The 20,362-nt window shown below is 42.9% G+C and overlaps 1 pseudogene; it reads left to right on the forward strand.

Annotated features, from left to right (window-relative positions):
• The first annotated feature begins 20,020 nt into the window (after positions 1-20,020).
• Positions 20,021-20,060, forward strand: LOC112207109 (U7 small nuclear RNA; annotated as a pseudogene).
• The last annotated feature ends 302 nt before the right edge of the window (positions 20,061-20,362 follow it).

Raw genomic sequence — 20,362 nt, forward strand, 5'->3', positions numbered from 1 at the left:
TTGGTGTCACATGCCTGTAATCTCAGCTACTCAGGAGGCTGAGTCAGGAGAATCGCTTGAACCCAGGAGGTGGAGATTGTGGTGAGCTGAGATGATGCCATTGCACTCCAGCCTGGGCAACAAGAGTGAAACTACTTCTCAAAAAAAAAAAAGGCATTCAGTTTTAAAAGGGAAGCAGAGCATAAAAGTTCAGAAAATTTGCACCCTGACAGTGTGATAGAAAAGAAAAACCCATTTTCTGGGGAGAAATTCAAGCTGGCTGCAGAAATTTGCATAAGTAACGAGGAGCCAAATGTTAATCCCCAAGACAATGGGGGAAAATGTCTCCAGGGCATGTCAGAGGTTTTCACAGCAGCCCCTCACATCACAGGCCAGAGGCCTAGGAGAAAATGGTTTCGTGGGCTGGGCCTGGGGTCCTCGTGCGGTGTGCAGTCTATGGACTTGGTGCGCCACATCACAGCTACTCCAGCCATGACTAAAAGGGGTCAAGATACAGCTTGGGCTTTTGCTTCAGTGGGTGGAAACCCCAAGCCTTGGCAGCTTCCATATGATGTGGAGCCTACAGGTGCACAGAAGTCAAGAATTGAGGTTTGGGAACCTCAGCCTAGATTTCAGAAGATGTATGGAAATGCCTGGATGCCCAGGCAAAAGTTTGCTGCAGGGGTGAGGCCCTCATGGGGAACCTCTGCTAGGGCAGTGCGGAAGGGAAATGTGAGGTTGGAGCCCCCACACAGAGTCCCTACTGGGGCACGGCCTAGTGGAGCTGTGAGAAGAGGGCCATGGTCCTCCAGAACCTAGAATGGTAGATCCACAAACAGCTTGCACCATGCACCTGGAAAAGCCACAGACACTCAACGCCAGCCCGTGAAAGCAGCCAGGAGCAGGGATATACCCTGCAAAGCCACAGGGGCAGAGCTGCCCAAGACCATGGGAACCCACCTCTTGCATCGGCCTGACCTGGATGTGAGACATGGAGTCAAAGGAGATCATTTGACTGCCCTGCTGGATTTCGGGCTTGCACAGGGCCTGTAGCCCCTTTGTTTTGGCCAATGTTTCCCATTTGGAATGGCTGTATTTACCCAATGTCTGTACCCCCATTGTATCTAGGAAGTCACTAGTAACTAGCTTACTTTTGATTTTACAGGCTCATAGGCCCAGAAGGGACTTGCCTTGTCTTGGATGAGACTTTAGACTGGACTTTTGAGTTAATCCTGAAATGAGTTAAGACTTTGGGGGACTGTTTGGAAGGCATGACTGGTTTTGAAATGTGAGGACATGAGATTTGGGAGGGGCCAGGGGCGGAATGATATGGCTTGGCTATGTCCCCACCCAAATCTCATCTTTAATTCCTACGTGTTGTGGGAGGGACCTGGTGGGAGGTAACTGAATCATGGGGTCGGGTCTTTCCCATGCTGTTCTTGTGATAGTGAGTAAGTCTTACAAGATCTGATGGTTTTTATAAGGGGGAGCTTTCCTGCACAAACTCTGTTTGCTTGCTGCCAACCATGTAAGATGTGACTTGCTCTTCCTTGCCTTCTGCTATTATTGTGAGGCTTCCCCAGCCACGTGGTACTGTAAGTTCAATTAAACCTCTTTCTTTTGTAAATTTCCCAGTCTTGGGTATATCTTTATCAGCAGTGTAAAAATGGACTAATACAGGTGGTATGTGCTACTTTACATTATTCTTACAGCAGTCCCATTATGTTAATCAAAATCTCAAGAAATTTAAAGACCCAGAAAAGGTAACATCTATTAGCTTTGGATTATCAAGTAAAGTAAATGCTACAGGTTTAAGCTGCTGGTCTGGGGAAACCATGTGACTCTTAACAGATGAGATTTTCTAGGAAATATCTGCTTCTATTTCCTAAACTAAGCAAGCTCACAGACTGTCAACAGCTCATTAGGACTGGCTATTGAATGATAGTCAATCCAATATCAATATCAGGGCTAAAGAGCCAAAGGTATGAACCTTGAAAGTAAATCAGAAGGAAAGGGGATGGGGTTGTGCAGATGAACATTGACATATGTTATATTGTTCAAGGCACTGGGAATATAGTGGTGATAAAGCAGACTGAATTCCCTAATTTCATGGAGCTTCTATTCTCATATGGGAAAACACAATAAGCAAAAAAAGAAATAAATAAGCTCAGAGATTCCTAAATGCTATGAATAACATAATACAGGGTAATATAACATGAATTTAGAGAGGCAACATTAGATAAGATGGTCAGGAAAGGACCTTCCCAAAGCTCACATTTGGGGTTAGTCTTGAGTGACAAGAAGCCAAATATGCAAATATGCAAATTGCTCTGGGAAAGAGCAATTGGAAGAGATGAGAAGGAGGGAGCCACTTGCACAAAGGGCTTGAGTGCAGATAATTTGAAGGAAAGAAAGCCAGAGAAACTGGAACATAATGAGCAAGAGAAAGAGTATACAAAAGTACTATCAGAGTGGGGAGCAGAGATCAGGTATCGTATGAACTTTTGTAAGTTCATACTTACAAAGTAAGGCATTTGGATTTTATTCTAATTGCATTGGCAGTCCCCTGGATGATGCTAATTAGGAGAATGATATTGCACATTGATCCGACACACATTTTTGACCATGTACTATATGCCAGGCACTTTCTAGTCACTAGTGGATATACCAGCAGTGGATGTGCCAGGCATGGTCTCTGCTGTCATGGAACTTATATTCTAATGAAACGTACATGAACACAGCAAGAAGTCAATGTCAGGAAGTAATAAGTTTTACAAAGAAAACAAAGCACAAAGGTGTGATGGAAAGTGACCTGGAAGTTACTTTAGATGGAGTGGTCATGAAGGACACATGGAGGACGGGCATGTAAGCTCTGACATAAGTGGTAAAAGGGAGTAAGTCACATGAGGCCAGGCAGAAGAAACAGTCAATCCAAAGGCTGTGAGGCACGAAAGTGCCTAGAATGTTTGACGGATAAGAACTGAAGTCAAGGCCAGGTGTGGTGGCTCACGCATGCAATCCTAGCACTTTGGGAGGCTGAGCGGGGCATATCACCTGAGGTCAGGAGTTTAAGACCAGCTTGACCAACATGGAGAAACCCCATCTCTACCCAAAATACAAAATTAGCTGGGGTGTGGTGGTGCATGCCTGTAATCCCAGCTACTTGGGAGGCTGAAGCAGGATAATGGCTTGAACCCAGGAGGCAGAAGTTGCAGTGAGCCAAGATCACGCCATTGTACTCCAGCCTGGGCAACAAGAGTGAAACTCCGTCTCAAAAACAAAACAAAACAAAACAAAAAAAAAAGAACTGAAGTCAGTGTGGCAAGAGGGGAGTGTGGCATAAAGCCAAGGTCAAGGAAGTAGGTAGGTTTTACATTAATGAAGGATAGATTGCAGGGGTGGGAGTGGGGTTAAATGCAAGCAAGAAGAATGCTGAAGGCATGATATAGTAGCTTAGGCCAGAAATGATGGTACCTTGGACAAGGACAGAAGTACTGGGCATGTTATAAAATGATTAGTTAGATTCATGACATTTTTGGAGGTGAAGTCAGAGCTCATTTCTGGATTCTGGCTTTTCTAACTAAATACGTGGTGTTGATACTTAATGAGATAGAGAAAATATCCTTTGTAAGATAAATACTATCACTCCCATTTTACACATGAGGAAACTAGGTTCAACAAATGTAATTCCAAAGCATATGCTTTTTCTACCACATTTTCACCAGGAGTGAGCACTACCTAAATATGATTGATCATTCAGAAAAAAAGAACATATAAGGCAAAGTCAAAGAAGTAGTCTCACAGCATATGTATAGTCTGTGTGTGTGCATGTATGTTTATGTGTCCTTGTGTATACCTGTGTTCTAACAATCTTGGTGAGAAAGGTGTCAGAAACAACTATCCTGTGGTCTTGTCCCTTCCTTTCTCTTCATCTATGAAGGGAGATGATAGTGGAAAATGAGAAGACCTTGGACTTAAGACTAGTTTGTGCTGGTGATACTAGAATGAACCCTGGTATACTATACTGACCATGTACTATATGCCAGGCACTTTCTAGTCACTAGTGGATATACCAGCAGTGGATGTGCCAGGCATGGTCTCTGCTGTCATGGAACTTATATTTTAATGAAACATACATGAACACAGCAAGAAGTCAATGTCAGGAAGTAATAAGTTTTTCAAAGAAAACAAAGCACAAAGGTATGAGTTGCTATACTGACTTAGCAACTCAAATGTTTATCATCTATGATGTTAAATGCAGTGCAGAAAAGATTTTCAGTCACATGGCAATTTACCACCAGAGTCCTAGACACAAACACAAGGTGAACAGCAGAGCCCAGTGCTTAGAGATCAAGCAGACCCTGGCTCTGAAACTCTCCAGTTTTGTGACCTTGGCCAAGTAAGTTAACTTATCTAAAGTCCCACCATTTTCACAACTTTTAAGATTGTGGTTAGTTTGAAATCAGATCACAATGAATGTTAAGCATTTAGTACAGTGCCTGATAGAGAATAAACATTCAATAAATGGCCAATTTTCTAATTCCTTCCATTACTCTTGGGTGGTTTCTTCCAGAACTGTATTATTTCTCTTTTGTTCTTCCCTGCCTTGGAAACCACTAATAAAATTATACTTTTCTTTCACGATTCCTAAATCTCACAACCCATTCAGGTAGTAACCTGCCTGTATAGTTTCTCTGTCTAGCCTCCATACCACACTTCCTTTCAGTTGAGACTGTTCCTGCTCATATTTAACTAAAGCAATTTATCTTACAGTATAGATAAAATATACATGTAAGCCCCTGAGATAGTTGTAGAATCCCAAAAGGGAGCTTTATTTTAGGGAATCCCGGTTGTCACTATATCAATTATCTACTATTATATACCAAACTGTCCCAAATTACTGGCTTCAAAGCATAACCATTTTTAATTGCTCACAAGTCTACAGATCAGCTAGCTGGTTCTGCTGAACTGGGTCATGATGAGCTGAATGTAGCTGTGCTTATTAAGACAGCCAGAAGGTGGGCTGGCACCTGCCTGGTTAAAGATGGCCTCACTTATATGCCTGACAGTTGGTTAGCTATGCGTTAGTCTGGGGCTGCAATAGTGATTGGCTCCTCCATTTCTCAACATCCGTCACTCTAGCTTAGACTTTCTTACACAGTAGAGACAGAGTTCCGAGAGAGAGTGAAAGTGCACAATGTCTTTAGAGTCCTAAGCTTGGAACTGGAACATTTCCATAACATTCTACCACAAAAGGAAGTCCCAAAGCCACCCTAGATTCAAAGATTGGAAAACGGACACTACCTATACCATCTCTTGAAGGTAGCAGCTACAAAATCACATTGCCAAGGAAGGGCTGAAGAATTGGAAACATTGGCCAGGCACGGTGGCTCACACCCATAATCCCAGCAGTTTCAACCTCCCGAGGCCTCCCTTTGGGAGGCCGAGGAGGGTGAATCACTTGAGGTCAGGAGTTCAAGACCAGCCTGGCCAACATGGTGAAACCCCATCTCTACTAAAAAATACAAAAATTAGTCAGGTGTGGTGGCAGGCACATGTAATCCCAGCTACTCCGGAGGCTGAGGCTGATTCTGGAGAATCACTTGAACCCAGGAGACGGAGGTTGCAGTGAGCCAATATCCCGCCACTGCACTCCAGCCTGGGTGACAGAGCAAGGCTCCATCTCAAAAAAAAAAAAAAAAAAAAAAAAAAAGAATAGGTAGCATTTTTGAAATTCACAATCAGAATGGACCCTTGACCTCTTGACCTATGGCATTCTGATTGCCCTTGCTTACCCCAAGTATCCTTCCCCCCTTCTCTAGTCAGTGAATATGTGAAATTTAGCCTACTTTGGTTTGCCCCAGTAATATTAGCCAGGCTGCTCAGCTTCCTTCAAGTCTAGCTTCTCTGAGTCACTATAATTTTGGAGCCCTTAACACTTCTTTTCCCCTATGAAAGCGAAAAGTTGAAGGAGTCGGGAGAGGAGATGTTCAAAAGGCACTGTGACTGGAGAAAACAAGTTAACCTCTTATTTCCAGGTGACTCTACTCCCTTAGGACCCTCCAGCCTTCTTTTCCTCCATCTTTAGTACTTGTATATGAAAAAGATCAATAGAAACTGTAGCCAGTAAGAAAGCATTCCACTTTCTACATTTAAAAGGAAAACGTGTGGCTGTCAGGCCCAACTAGTTGTATACCCCTAACATACACTCTTCCCTACAAATCACAATTTAGTTTAACAGCAATGTACCCAGAGAACTAACTTAATCTCCCAGCTTCCTTGCATTTAGGTGTGATCATGTGTCTTAGTTCTGGGCAATGCAATCTAAGAAGCAGTTTCTTGGGTTGAACTTCTGGGAAAGCTATTTTTTTTTTTTAGTGGTAAAAATGGACAGACTCCACATGTTCATGCCTTTTGCCCTTTTCTTTCTTGTCGCTGCCTGGGGCACAAATATGATATCTGAAAATAAAATAGTCATCTTCAGATCGTGAGAATTAAAGGTGCTATTATGGATGGAAGAAGAGGAAACTACAAACGGCTTGGATCCTTGATTTCAAGGAAAACTATATGGATTCCCAAACAATATGTAAAACCATATCAGTCCTTGACTACCCACCTCCGGACTTATTATATAAGAAAAGTAATTCTGTATTTTCTGAAAAAACTGTGATTGTTCTACGAATACGTGTAGCCAAACACTATTTTAACCAACACAGCAACTGAAGTTGATCACAAGAGTATGAACTGATATTAGCAATACAAGTGGCTCAGAGAAAAAATAAAGAGTTCATTTTCCTCCCCAAAACAAGCTATCATTAAGAGTATGTTGCTGCCGCGGGAGGCAGAGCTTGCAGTGAGCCGAGATCGTGCCACTGCATTCCAGCCTGGGCGACAGAGCAAAACTCTGTCTCAAAAAAAAAAAAAAAAGAGTATGTTGCTGCTGGGCATGGTGGCTCACATCTGTAATCCCATTTTGGGAAGCTGGGGCAAGATGATTGTTTGGGCCCAGGAGTTCATGACCAGCCTGGGCAACATAGCAAGACCCCAATCTCTACAAGCAATACAAAAATTAGCTGGGCATGGTGTCACATGCCTGTGGTTCCAGCTACTCGGTGGTTCCAGCTACTCGGGAGGCTGAGGTGGGAGGATCATTTGAGCCTGGGAGGTTGAGGCTGCAGTGAGTCATGATTGTACCACGGCACACCACCATGTTTAGAAAAAAAAAAAAAAGCGAGATCTTGTTTTTAAACAAAAACAAAAGAGCATGTTGCTTCTCCCTGGTTCATCAACTCTGGGCAGGGGATGAGAATCACGTAAAAGGAAGGAAAATCTCACAGTAGCTATGTGGATGGGGTAAAGAAATGTCAAGAGAAAGGAAGGATTAGTAAGCCATTAGATAGATGTCTACCTCATCAAAACTTTTCTCTGAATACCACACTGAAAAGTCAGCTGGAAACTGACTAAATTCATCATTCTCCTCTTGTACTTCTTCCTTAACTCTTCTGTTTTATTTGGTTTTAGATATTATGTATCACCAAGCCTGCAAACTTCCTTATCCATTATCTAAATTAAGGTCATCACTACCTAACCATTCAGCTTAGTCAAAAAATGTTTTCTTCTCCTTCAACCCCACAGCCACTTGACCACCAAATCCTGTTGGGAGTACCTCTTTAACTCAGAGGCATATGTGGATGAGGAAGACAGACGTAAAAAGATAATTATAAATCACTGCTCAAGAAATCTTCATGTCTCATCATCTCTCATCTGGACAACCATATCAATTTCCCAGTCCCCAGTATGCCCACATCCTCAACTTCAATCTAAAACACTGACAAAATTGTATTTCTGAAACCCAAAACGTTTCTTGTCGCTCTCTTGCTCTAGGATACCTAGAAGCTTTGTGTTTGTTTGCATGCCATTGTAGGACTTCCAAAATCTATCCTCAGGCTGGTCTCCAGCCTTATTTCTTATTACTACCTCTACATGAACTTCTGCTTCCCATGTGTGCCATGCACTTGTATAAGTCTATGAATTTGTATGTGCTATGCCAGAAATAACAGTCTGTAGTATCAGACCCACACGCAGGAGGCCCAAATATTTTTCTGTCTCCCTTCTTTGCCTAATCCAGCTCAAATTCCTTTCTGACTTTTCCAGGCAAATGAATTACTAATTATTTTGGTCCCTCTGCAGACTGTTCATTTAACTCTTTGTTTATGAGTATCTGCCCGTGGACAGTGAATGCCTTGAGAGGAGCTTCAGGGCCTGGTTGGCTGGCACATGGAAACATCTGAGTATATAGAAGAAAGAGGAAAGAAGAGGAGAGAATTCATACTATAGACTTTTTTCTTTTTATTATTTATTTGTTTTTATTATTATTATTATTCTTGAGACGGAGTCTCACTCTGTTGCCCAGGCTGGAGTGCAGTGGTGTGATCTTGGCTCACTGCAAGCTCTTCCTCCAGGGTTTACGACATTCTCCTGCCTCAGCCTCCCAAGTAGCTGGGACTACAGGCGCCTGTATTTTTTAGTAGAGATGGGGTTTCACTGTGTTAGCCAGGATGGTCTCGATCTCCTGACCTCGTGATCTGCCCGCCTCGGCCTCCCAAAGTGCTGGGATTATAGGCATGAGCCACCGTGCCCCGCCTATTTATTTATTTAAAACAAATTTTTTTTGAGACAGAGTCTCGCTCTGTCGCCAGGCTGGAGTGCAGTGGCATGATCTTGGCTCACTGCAACCTCCGCCTTCCGGGTTCAAGCAATTCTCCTGCTTCAGCATCCCAAGTAGCTGGGACTACAGGTGCGCGCCACCATGCCCAGCTAATTTTTGTATTTTTAGTAGAGATGGGGTTTCACCATGTTGGTCAGGCTAGTCTTGAACTCCTGACCTCGTGATCCTCCCGCCTCGGCCTCCCAAAGTGCTGGGATTACAGGCGTGAGCCACCACATCTGGCCATTTTTCTTTCTTTTTTTTAAAAAAACATATTGCTTGTAATTAACACTAAGTCGAGTCTGTATCTTCATATACAAAGTGAAGTATTTTCAGAATATTTTTGGTGGAACGGGTTCATGCTTCAGAAAAGGGCAAGGCTGCAGAGAAATCTAAGATCCTTTCTAGCTCCAACATTCTATGCATCTTTTGTAAATTGCTGTATCAAAATATTTTAAAATAAAAAATTTGTAGAGCTCAATTATAGAACTAATTGACTGAAATCTTTTCATTACTTTGAATTTATGTGTAAATAAAAGTAAAGAATAATTGCCAGGTGTGATGGCTCATGCCTATAATCCCAGCACTTTGGGAGGCCGAGGCAGGTGGATTGCCTGAGGCCAAGAGTTCAAGACCAGCCTGGCCAACGTGGTGAAACCCTGTCTCTATTAAAAATACAAAAATTAGCCAGGCATGGTGGTGAACGCCTGTAATCCCTGCTACTCAGGAGGCTGAGGCAGGAGAATCACTTGAACCCGGGAGACAGAGATTGCAGTGGGCCAAGATCGAGCCACTGCACTCCAGCCTAGGTGACAGAGCAAGACTCTGTCTCAAAACAAACAAACAAACAAAAAAACAAGAATAGTCAACGAATTTTACAGTCTCAGATTAGCACTTTGGATTTCGACAAATTTCAAGGCAGCATAAAATAGTTTAATAGACTAAGTAATGATGATAAAACGATGGAAAGTTTTATGTTTCTCTTCATTACATCACACTTTGTATAGTCAATATCAAATATATAAGTTCATAGCAACCATCTTTTGTAAATCAATATTAAGTACCTACATTAGTTGGGATTAAAAAATTATTTTATCTGACACTTCCCCAAATTATGATGTAGCTGACAGCAAGACAGTACTTATCAAATAGAATAAAAAATAATGAGAGAATACGATTTCATGATTTTTCCCAGATTTAGTTCTTCTTGTCTGGACAAACTGGGAGTGAAATACAGATGAGAGCTGCAACACATAAACATACAACACCTTACTGCCTCCCATACAAAAGTTATCTTTCTTTATCCTGTGCCAATACATGGAAGCTAACGCTGTATAACGGAGGCTTTTTTATGAACAGAAGAACTGAAATTTGTTTGTCCTTTTTACTATAAAACAAGACCCATCAGGCGGGGCGCGGTGGCTCACACTTGTAATCCCAGCACTATGGGAGGCTGAGGCGGGTGGATCATGAGGTCAGGAATTCAAGACCAGCCTGGCCAAGGTGGTGAAACCCCGTCTCTACTAAAAATACAAAAATTAGCCGGGCGTGGTGGCAGGTGCCTGTAATCCCAGCTACTCGGGAAGCTGAGGCAGGAGAATCACTTGAACCCGGGCGGGAGGAGGTTGCAGTGAGCTGAGATGGTGCCATTGCACTCCAGCGCGCGACAGAGTGAGACTCTGTCTCAAAAAAGAAAGGAAAGAAAGGAAGGAAGGAAGGAAGGAAGGAAGGAAGGAAGGAAGGAAGGAAGGAAGGAAGGAAAAAACTGTGAAGCTCAATTCTCCAAGGATACAAAGAAAAAGCAGCTATAGATTTCCATCTCTGGTTATGGCAGACTAGCTCGTATCAGTCAATTGTTACTGACAATAACAACTAGAAAGGGTTAAATTAAAAAATACATCTTTTTGAAGGTATTTGAGAAATACGAAGTCAGTGAAGACCTATGGCCCTAAGATCCAGGAGAGAAGGGGAGTCCAGGGAGGTAAGCCTCACCTTCGGTCTGTTTTTCTCTGAGTCATTTGCTGATTTTTAAGTGGCTGTCAAGAGTCACAAAGTCAGGTAGATAAACATTGTACTGAAGGGCACCTACGAAGGAAGGTTTTTTGTTTTTTTTGAGACGGAGTCTCGCTCCGTTGCCAGGCTGGAGTGCAGTGGCGCCATCTTGGCTCACTGCAACCTCTGACTCCCTGGTTCAAGCGATCCTCCTGCCTCAGCCTCCTGAGCAGCTGGGATTACAGGTACGTGCCACCACGCCCAGCTAATTTTTGTATTTTTAGCAGAGACGGGGTTTCACCGTGTTGGCCAGGATGGTCTCCACCTCCTGACCTTCTGATCCAGCCACTTCGGCCTCCCAAAGTGCTGAGATTACAGGCGCGAGTCACCGCGCCGGGCCAGGAGGGTTTCTTACATACACCTCACTGCTGCCTTAAAAATAGAGGTGAACCAAAAAATGAAGTAACCCTCATAAACCCTAAAATCCAGATTCTAATTAGCAAAATTCTAGACTGGACTAAATCGACCTGATCTGGCTGGGAGTGGTGGCTCACGCTTGTAATCCCAGAACTTTGGGAGGCTGAGGTGGGGGTGGATCACTTGAGGTCAGGAGTTCAAGACCAGCCTGGCAAACATGGCGAAGCCTCATCTCTGCTAAATATACAAAAATTAGCCAGCCGTGGTGGCGCCTAATCCCAGCTACTCAGGAGGCTGAGGCAGGAGACTCGCTTGAATCCGGGAGGTGGAAGTTGCAGTGAGCGGAGATGGGGCCACTGTACTCCAGCCTGGGCAACAGAGCACTGTCTCAAAAAAAAAAAAAAAAAAAAATTACCTGATTCTGCTTATCTGCCTCTCAGAAGTGATAACACTGATAATAAACACTGGTAGTGATATCTAGAAGGAGATAACATCAACCTGGATCTTATATTATCTCCAGAATTTTCCACATTTAATATTCATTATTATCAAAAAATTAGTACACATATGAGTAAATAAATGAAATTAAAAAAAAGAGAGAAAAAATAGTAGTGTCAGACCCACGTGGAGAAGGCCCAGATATTGGAATTATTACATGTGGACTTCAACTGTGATTTTTATGTTCCAGAAAAATAGAAAAAATCTGGAGAATTTCAGCAGAAAATTGTAATCTGTAAATACAATAAACAAAAAGATATTCCGGAATTGAATGATCTAATGACTAAAATTAAGAAAGTGGGGGGTTCTGTTTCTCAGCTTTGGAACCCCCCTCCCTCTGTCTCTGTACAGGGGAGCTTCTATGGAGCCCCCCCTCCCTCTGTCTCTGTACAGGGGAGCTTCTTCTTTCTTCCCCCTTCTTTCTTGCCTATTAAACTCCCTGCTCCTGAAAACTACTCCACGTGTGTTTGTGTCATTTTTTCTAATTTGACTGTAGCGGAAGAACCAGGTGGTCCTCCACTCATCAGAGCCGTATCATTTTGGTGCGTTGGCTGGGAATCCGAGGTACAGCCTTCGTCAGAGTGTTACAGGAATAGGCTCTTGGATATACCACACTTGAGTCAAAGCCTGGAAAGCTGAGGGAGCAACCCCTGACAGCCAGAGGAACGCCTTGAATATCAATGCGAAGAAATAGGAGACCTTAAGCTGAAAATCACAAAAGATAAGTAACGTAAAGCAATCAAATTCCAAATGGTGCTGCAAACTGAACGACGCATGAACACGCCGTTCTTCCGAGGACCCTTAGATTGACCCCAGGAGAAGCCCTAGCTGCTGTTCCCCATTCGTATCAGTATCATTTTGCATTCCCACCAAAAATATATCACTTTAATTTGCATTTCTTTAATTAACAATATTCATGGCTGTGCGTGGTGGCTCATGCCTGTAATCCCAGCACTTTGGGAGGCCGAGGTGGGTGGATCACTTGAGGTCAGGGGTTTGAGACCAGCCTGGCCAAGATGGTGAAACTCCATCTCTACTAAAAATGCAAAAAACTAGCTGGGGGTGGTGACAGGTGCCTGTAGTCCCAGCTACTCGGGAGGCTGAGGCAGGAGAATCACTTGAGCTCAGTATTCAGAAGTTGCGGTGAGCTGAGATCATGCCACTGCACTCCAGCCTGGATGACAGAGTGCGACTCTGTCTCCAAAAAAAACCAAAAAAAAAAAAAAACAAAAGAAACCCAAAATTCAATCATTCAACAAATATTTATTTGCACATTATGTACAAATAGGCTATAATAGGCATTAGGGATACAGCTTTTTTTTTTTTTTTTTTTTTTTGGGAGGGAGTCTTGCTCTGTCGCCCAGGCTGGAGTGCAGTGGCTCGATCTCAGCTCACTGCAAGCTTCGCCTCCTGGGTTCACTCCATTCTCCTGCCTCAGCCTCCCGAGTAGCTGGGACTACAGGCATCTGCCACCACGCCTGGCTAATTTTTTTTTGTATTTTTAGTAGAGACGGGGTTTCACCGTGTTACCCAGGATGGTCTCGATCTCCTGACCTCGTGATCCGCCTGCCTCAGCCTCCCAAAGTGCTGGGATTAAAGGCGTGAGCCCCTGCGCCCAGCCTAGGGATACAGATTTAAACAAAACAGACAACATTGACCATTGTGGAGCACAATTTCTAGTAACAATAAACAAACATAAACAAATTCGTAAATGACATGTTAGATTGTAAAAAGTACTCTGGAGAAAAAGCTATATGGAGAAAAATAAAAGTGTATATGGGGTTAATTAAAACAAAAACAAAAAACATGTGGGCCAGGCATAGTGGCTCACACCTGTCATCCCAACACTTTGTGAGGCTGAGGTGAGTAGATTGTTTGAGCCCAGGAGTTCAAGATTAGCTTGGGCAACATGGTGAAACCCCATCTCTACCCAAAATAAGCTGGTTGTGGTCCCAGCTACTCCAGAGGCTGAGGTGGAAAGATCACTGGAGCCCAGGAAGTTGAGGCTGCAGTGAGCCACGATCGTGCCACTGCACTATAGCCTGGGTGACAGAGTGAGACCTTGCCTCAAAAAAAAAAAAGAATGTGGCTGGGCATGGTGGCTCATGCCTGTAATCCCAGTGCTTTGGGAGGCAAAGGCCAGAGCATTGCTTGAGGCTAGAAGTTTGACACCAGTCTGGGCAATATAGTCTCTGTCTTTCCAAAAAAAAAAAAAAAGCTGAGCATGGTGGCACTCACCTGTGGTCTTAGCTACTCAGGAGGGTGAGGTGGGAGGATTGTTTGAGCCCAGGAGTTGAAGATTGCGGTGAGCTATGATCACAGCTCCAGCTTGGGCACCAAAGTGAGACTCTGCTTCTTTTTTTTTTTTTAAATATGTAAATGAAAAAAAAAAGTTTACTAGGAAAGCAAAAGAGCTGAAGGGAGCACTAGTAAGCCAGAAGACCAGAAGAAAGGTCAGTAGAGACTGAAGCATAGAGAAAAGAGGTGGAAATGAAAGACCCTACAAAATAAATAGAACACGGTGGCAAGGTTTAATATACTTGTAATAGAAGTCCTGAAGGGGAGGAGAGAGAAATTATGGGAAAACTGTTACCTGGAAAGAAATTGACTGAAAATTTTCCAAAGCTGATGACAGGGATCAAGCCAAAAATCCAAGAATATCTATGAACTTATATCAGGATAAATTAAATTAAAACTACACCTAGGTATATGATGATATAACTGCTAAAAAACAATGGAAAAAAACCTCAAAAACAGTCAGAGGAAATACATACATTACTTTCAACAATAAGATTAACAGCAATAAGATTAACAGCTATCTTTTTGTTTTATTTATTTATTTATTTTTTGAGACCAAGTCTTTCTCTGTCGCCCAGGCTGGAGTGCAGTGGCATGATCTCAGCTCACTGCAACTTCTGCATCCCGGGTTCAAGTGATTCTCCTGCCTCAACCTCCTGAGTAGCTGAGACTACAGGTGCCCGCCACCACACGTGGCTAATTTTTGTATTTTTAGTAGAGATGCGGTTTCACCATATTGGTCAGACTGATCTCAAGCTCCTGACCTCAGGTGGTCTGCCCGCTTTGGCCGCCCAAAGTGCTGGGGTTACAGTCGTGAGCCACTGTGCCCGGCCAAAGCTATCTTTTTAATAGAAACATTTTAAGCCAAAAGACAAGAATAATTATTGTAAACTGCTGAAAAAGAAAGGGAAACTAAACTAGATATCTATACCTAGGAAGCATAGCATGGTGGTGATATCAAGGCAGACAGAGTAGGAAATAATGCTTCCTTGGGCTGCTGTTCAGGAACGCATAAAATATTGTGAGCTCCTTGTGTAACCACCCAACAGGTTCACCTTGCTCTCTGCCTAGACAGAGCAGATTTATCCGGACAGGGGAATTGCAATAAAGAGTTATTCCCACGGAGCTGGCTTTGTAGGAGCCTGGAATTTTATTATTAATCAAATCAATCTCACCAAGAATTCAGGGGATGGGAATTTTAAAGAATAATTTGGTGGGTAGGGGGCCAATGAGTCAGGAGTGCTGATTGGTTGGATTGCAGATGAAGTCACAGCTGTCCTCTTGCTCTGAGTCACTTTCTGGGTGGAGGCCACAAGATCAGATGAGCCAGTTTATCCATCTGGGTTATGCCAGCTGATCCATCAAGTGGAGGGTCTGCAAAATATCTCAAGCACTGATCTTAGGCTTTACAATAGTGATGTTATCTCCAGGAACAATTTGAAGAGGGTCAGAATCTTGTAGCCTCCAGCTACATGACTCCTAAATCGTAATTTCTAATCATGGGCTAATATGTTAGTCTTGCAAAGGCAGTCTAGTTCCCAGGCAGGAAGGGGTTTGTTTTGAGAAAGGGCTGTCTTTGTTTCAAACTATAAACTATAAACTAAATTCCTCCCAAAGTTAGTTCAGCCCACCCCTCCTCCGGGAGGAACAAGGACAGCTTGGAGGTTAGAAGCAAGATGGAGTTGGTTAGCTCAGATCTCTTTCACTGTAAGAATTCTCAGTTATAACTTTGCAATGGTGGTCTTACTTGGAAGCAGAGACTGTTTCACGGTCTTCTTTGTATCCTCAGACTGTAGCAGTGCTTAGGAGACTTGTAGAGCATTTGAAGAGTCTAGAGCAATTGGACCTTTCATTACATGTTCAACTCACTAAATCTGGGCAAAATTGATGCTGACCCAATGCTCAAGTCTAAGAAAACGTTTTAATCTGGGCCTTGATACTTTTTAGTTGTGTGATAACAGAGATAATTATTCAACCCCTAGTATTAGTTTCCAAGGGCTGCCATAACAAATTATCACAAACAGGCCGGGAGTGGTGGCTCACGCCTGTAATCCCAGCACTTTGGGAGGCCGAGGCGGGTGGATCACCAGGTCAGGAGATCGAGACCATCCTGGCTAACACGGTGAAACCCCGTCTCTACTAAATATACAAAAAATTAGCCAGGCATAGTGGCAGGCGCCTGTATTCCCAGCTACTGGGGAGGCTGAGGCAGGAGAATGGCGTGAACCCAGCAGGCGGAGCTTGCAGTGAGCAGAGATGGCGCCACTGCACGCCAGCGTGGGCGACAGGGCAAGACTCTGTCTCAAAAAACAAAAAAACAAACAAACAAAAAAAACAAATTATCACAAACTGAGTTGCTCAAAACAATTTACTCAAGTTTTCAGCAAGGCAATGCTCCCTCTGAAAGCTCGTGAGAAGAACTTTCTTTGACTCTCCACAGCTTCTGGAAGCTGTTGGCAATCCTTGGCACACCTTGGTAAAAGGTGTGTCATTCCAATTTCTGCCTTCATTTTCACACAGGCGTCTTTACTCTGAATCTCTGTGTCTCCAAATCTTCCTCTCCAGTCACTGGATTTAGGACATTAGTCATTGAATTCAGGGCCCACCCTAATCCAGTATGACCGCGTTTTAGCATGTTTATAGTTAAAAAACATTCACAGGCACTGAAGGTAAGGACTACAGCATATCTTTTTGGGGACACAATTCAATGTACTAAACTCCAGAGCCTCCATTTTCTCTTCTATAAAATTAATACAGGCTGGGCGCAGTGGCTCACGCCTGTGATTCCAGCACTTTGGGAAGCCAAGGCGAGCAGATCACTTGAAGTCAGGAGTTCGAGACCAGCCTGACCAATGTGGTGAAACCCCATCTCCACCAAAAATACAAAAATTAGCATGGTGGTGGGCGCCTGTAATCCCAGCTACTTGGGAGGCTGAGGCAGGAGAATCGCTTGAACCCAGGAGGTGGAGGTTGCAGTGAGCCGAGATCATGCCATTGCATTCCAGCCTGGGCAACAGAGCGAGACTCCATCTCAAAAAAAACCCAAAAAACCTAAATAAATATAATACCAACCTTGAAGAGTTATGATCAATAATCAAGTAATGCCTAGGACCCAGAATAAATGGGTAATACATTATCAAGGCAGGATTTAAAAAGTAAGTACTAAGTAAAAGATTGGGAGGCTGAGGTGTGAGGATTGTTTGAGGCCAGGAATTTGAAACCAACCTAGGCAACATAGTGAGACCTCTTAGCTACAAAAATAAAAGCAATTAGGAATGGTGACACAAGCCTGTAGTCCTAGCTACTCCAGAGGCTGAGGTGGGAGAACCGCTTGAGCCTAGGAGTTCAAGGTTACAGTGAGCTATGGTGTGCCACTGTACCCTAGCCTGGGTGAAGACAGAGACCCTGTCTCTTTAAAAAAAAAAAAAAGACACATAAATACATATTGATAGACTCAGGAAGGGGTGGGGGTGGTTGGGTGATTGAAAGTGAAAGTTTCTGCTAACTATACATATTAATAAGATTCTGTCAATGGAAAACTCCATTTTTTTTTCAAAAAAACTATAATATTCAGCCTAATATCAAGTGAATAAGAAAATATGAGGGCCAATTAGACACTAATGCAGTGCACAGCAGCAGCAGAGGCACTGCTCCTTGTGGAGCAGGGCTACCCTGTAGGCAGTGTGCCCAGAGGAGCAGCTCAGAGGCAATGCTGCACTCATATTTATACCTGTTTGTTATTACATGCAAATTAAGAAGTGATTTATACAGAAATTTCTAGAAAAGGATGGTAACTTCTGGGTTATCAGGTCGTTGCCATGGAAAGGGGTGGTAACTTCCAGGTGTTGCCATGGCAATGGTAAACTGAGGTTGTACACTGGTGCACGTGTCTTATGGAAAGCTGCTTCTGCCTCATCCCTGTTTTCGCAAGTTGTCAATTTGGTGGGATGTCCTAGGCCTGCCTCTGGAGTTAAGTCCCATGCCTACCTCAATATGACTTATTAAAGGTTATTAAGATTAGTATATTTCTAGAGTTCACTGAAATATATACTGCTGAAAAGTCTGATTGCCACCCGAAGATTGGCAAGGTAATTATTGCCTTGGAACTAAAGCATATATTTGGAATTATAACAAATTTATGGAAAGACTCCTTGCTATTGGTGCATTATGTCTTAAATTGGTTGCTGTTTTGTTTTGTTTTGTTTTGAGATGGAGTTTCGCTCTTGTTGCCCAAGCTGGAGTGCAATATCGTGATCTCGGCTCACTGCAACCTCCACCTCCCAGGTTCAAGCGAGTCTCCTGCCTCAGCCACCCAAGTAGTTGGGATTACAGGTGCACGCCACCATGCCTGGCTAATTTTTTTCTATTTTTAGTAGAAATGGGGTTTTACCATGTTAGCCAGGCTGGTCTCGAACTCCTGACCTCAGATGATCCGCCTGCCTCGGCCTCCCAAAGTGCTGGGATTATAGGCATGAGCCACCATGCCCGGCCAATTGGTTGCATTTTTTACATTTATTTATTTATTTTTTTCTGAGACCAGGTCTCACTCTGTCACCCAGGCTGGAGTGCTGTGTCTCGATCGCGGCTCACTGCAGCCTCCACCTCCCTGGGCTTAAGCAATTCTCCCACCATAGCCCCTCAAATAGCAGGGAGTATAGGTGTGAGCCACCATGCCACTGGGCTAATTTTTTTGTATTTTTGGTGGAGATGAGGTTTTGCCTTGTGGCCCAGGCTGGTCTCCATCTCCTGGACTCAAGCAATCCACTGGCCTTGGCTTCCCAAAGTGCTGGGATTACAGGCATGAGCCACAGAGGCCGGCCTAATTTTTATTTTTATTTTATTTTTTAAATCAAAGTAACATTTACATAATTTAAGATGTCTAATTCTACTTTAATGCATTTAACCAAGAGCATTAGTCCTCCCTTTGTCCCTTTCACTGGAATCCCACTTCTCAGAGGCAACAATAACCTGCAATGCTAGCTACTTTTATGGTATTTTTTAAAATGGGCTCCTATTTCTAAATAGCACACTTACACTTAAATTGCTATTTCTTTTTCAGTTAAAACATTGTATTAACTTCCTACCATTGAAGTTTAAGAGTTAGCTGTCTTACACTACCCTATTCTTACAGATCATCCTCCCCAACCTTCCAATACAGCTCTAGCATATTTTCTGTTTTAATCAGTACATAGTCCTTACTTCTCTTCTCTTCTCTTCTCCTCTCTTCTCCTCTCCTCTCCTCTCCCCTCCCCCCACCTTTTCTTTCTTTTCTTTTCTCTTTTGTTTTCTTTTTTCTTTTTTTTTTTTTTTTTTGAGACAGGGTCTCAACTGTTGCCCAGGCTGGAGTGCAGTGATGCAATCTTGGCTCAGTGCAACCTCTACCTCCTGGGCTCAAGCAATCATCCCACCTCTGTCTCCCGAGTAGCTGGGACTACAGGTGTGTGCCACCATAACCAGCTAATTTTTGTATTTTTTGTAGAGCTGGGGTTTTGCCATTTTGCCCAGGCTGTCCTCAAACTCCTGAGCTCAGGCGATCCTCCTGCCTCAGCCTCCCAAAGTGCTGGGATTACAGGAGTGGGCCACTGCTCCTGGCCTTATATGTAAATATTTCTTACAGCTAAGTCTTGTGATCTAATAGTATGTTTTCGTTTCTCTGTACTTAAAAAAAAAATCTGCAATTAGTAGTTGTCCTTTAAAAATTTTGTTTTCTTTGTACCTATCACTAATGTTTCTGAACCTTACAGAACTCTAAATGCCGTTCCACAGGATCAAATGCATCATGTAATCCATTAGTTCTAATTGCTTATTGAAAATATATTTCTTTGAACTCTCCATACTTCTGCTCCAATCTGTACTGTGGCTTCAAGCTGACATCCTGAAACTCCTCCCTACCATATCCTGGACACTATCTTTGCCTCCCTTGGCTAGGATCCTCAGTTTCCTGGATCCCAAATTTTCCTGTTTCTTAGCTTAGTCCCTAATATTAATAGAGTACATGGGAAGGAAATTTTTGGCTGTCTTATATATCTATATATTTATTCTCGATTGTTACCCTCATACTTGATTGACAGTTTGGTTGAGTATAGAATTCTAGATTGGAAATAATTTAGTGTCTTAAAAATTATTTTATAGTGTTACAGCTCTTTTAGAATTTGTCTATCAGGCCTTCAGGTGTTTTTTTTTTTTTTTTTTTTTTTTTTTTTTGCTGGAAAGCCCCTAAAAAATAAAAGAAAATAAAAATAAATTATTTTGTAGTATTTAGTACATTTAAAATACTGTTGTATTATAAATATAAATTATGGAGCACAATAAAATAAATTGCCTTGCACAGTGACTGATGCCTGTAACCCCAGCACTTTGGGAGCCTGAGGCAGGGTTATATAGCTTGAGCCCAGGAGTTTGAGACCAGCCTGGGCCACAAACATAGTGAGACCCTGTCTCTATTAGAAGAAAATGTTTAAAAAAGCCTGG

The sequence above is a fragment of the Pan troglodytes genome, chromosome 1 (genome assembly GCF_028858775.2).
Source record: "Pan troglodytes isolate AG18354 chromosome 1, NHGRI_mPanTro3-v2.0_pri, whole genome shotgun sequence".
NCBI lineage: Eukaryota > Metazoa > Chordata > Mammalia > Primates > Hominidae > Pan > Pan troglodytes.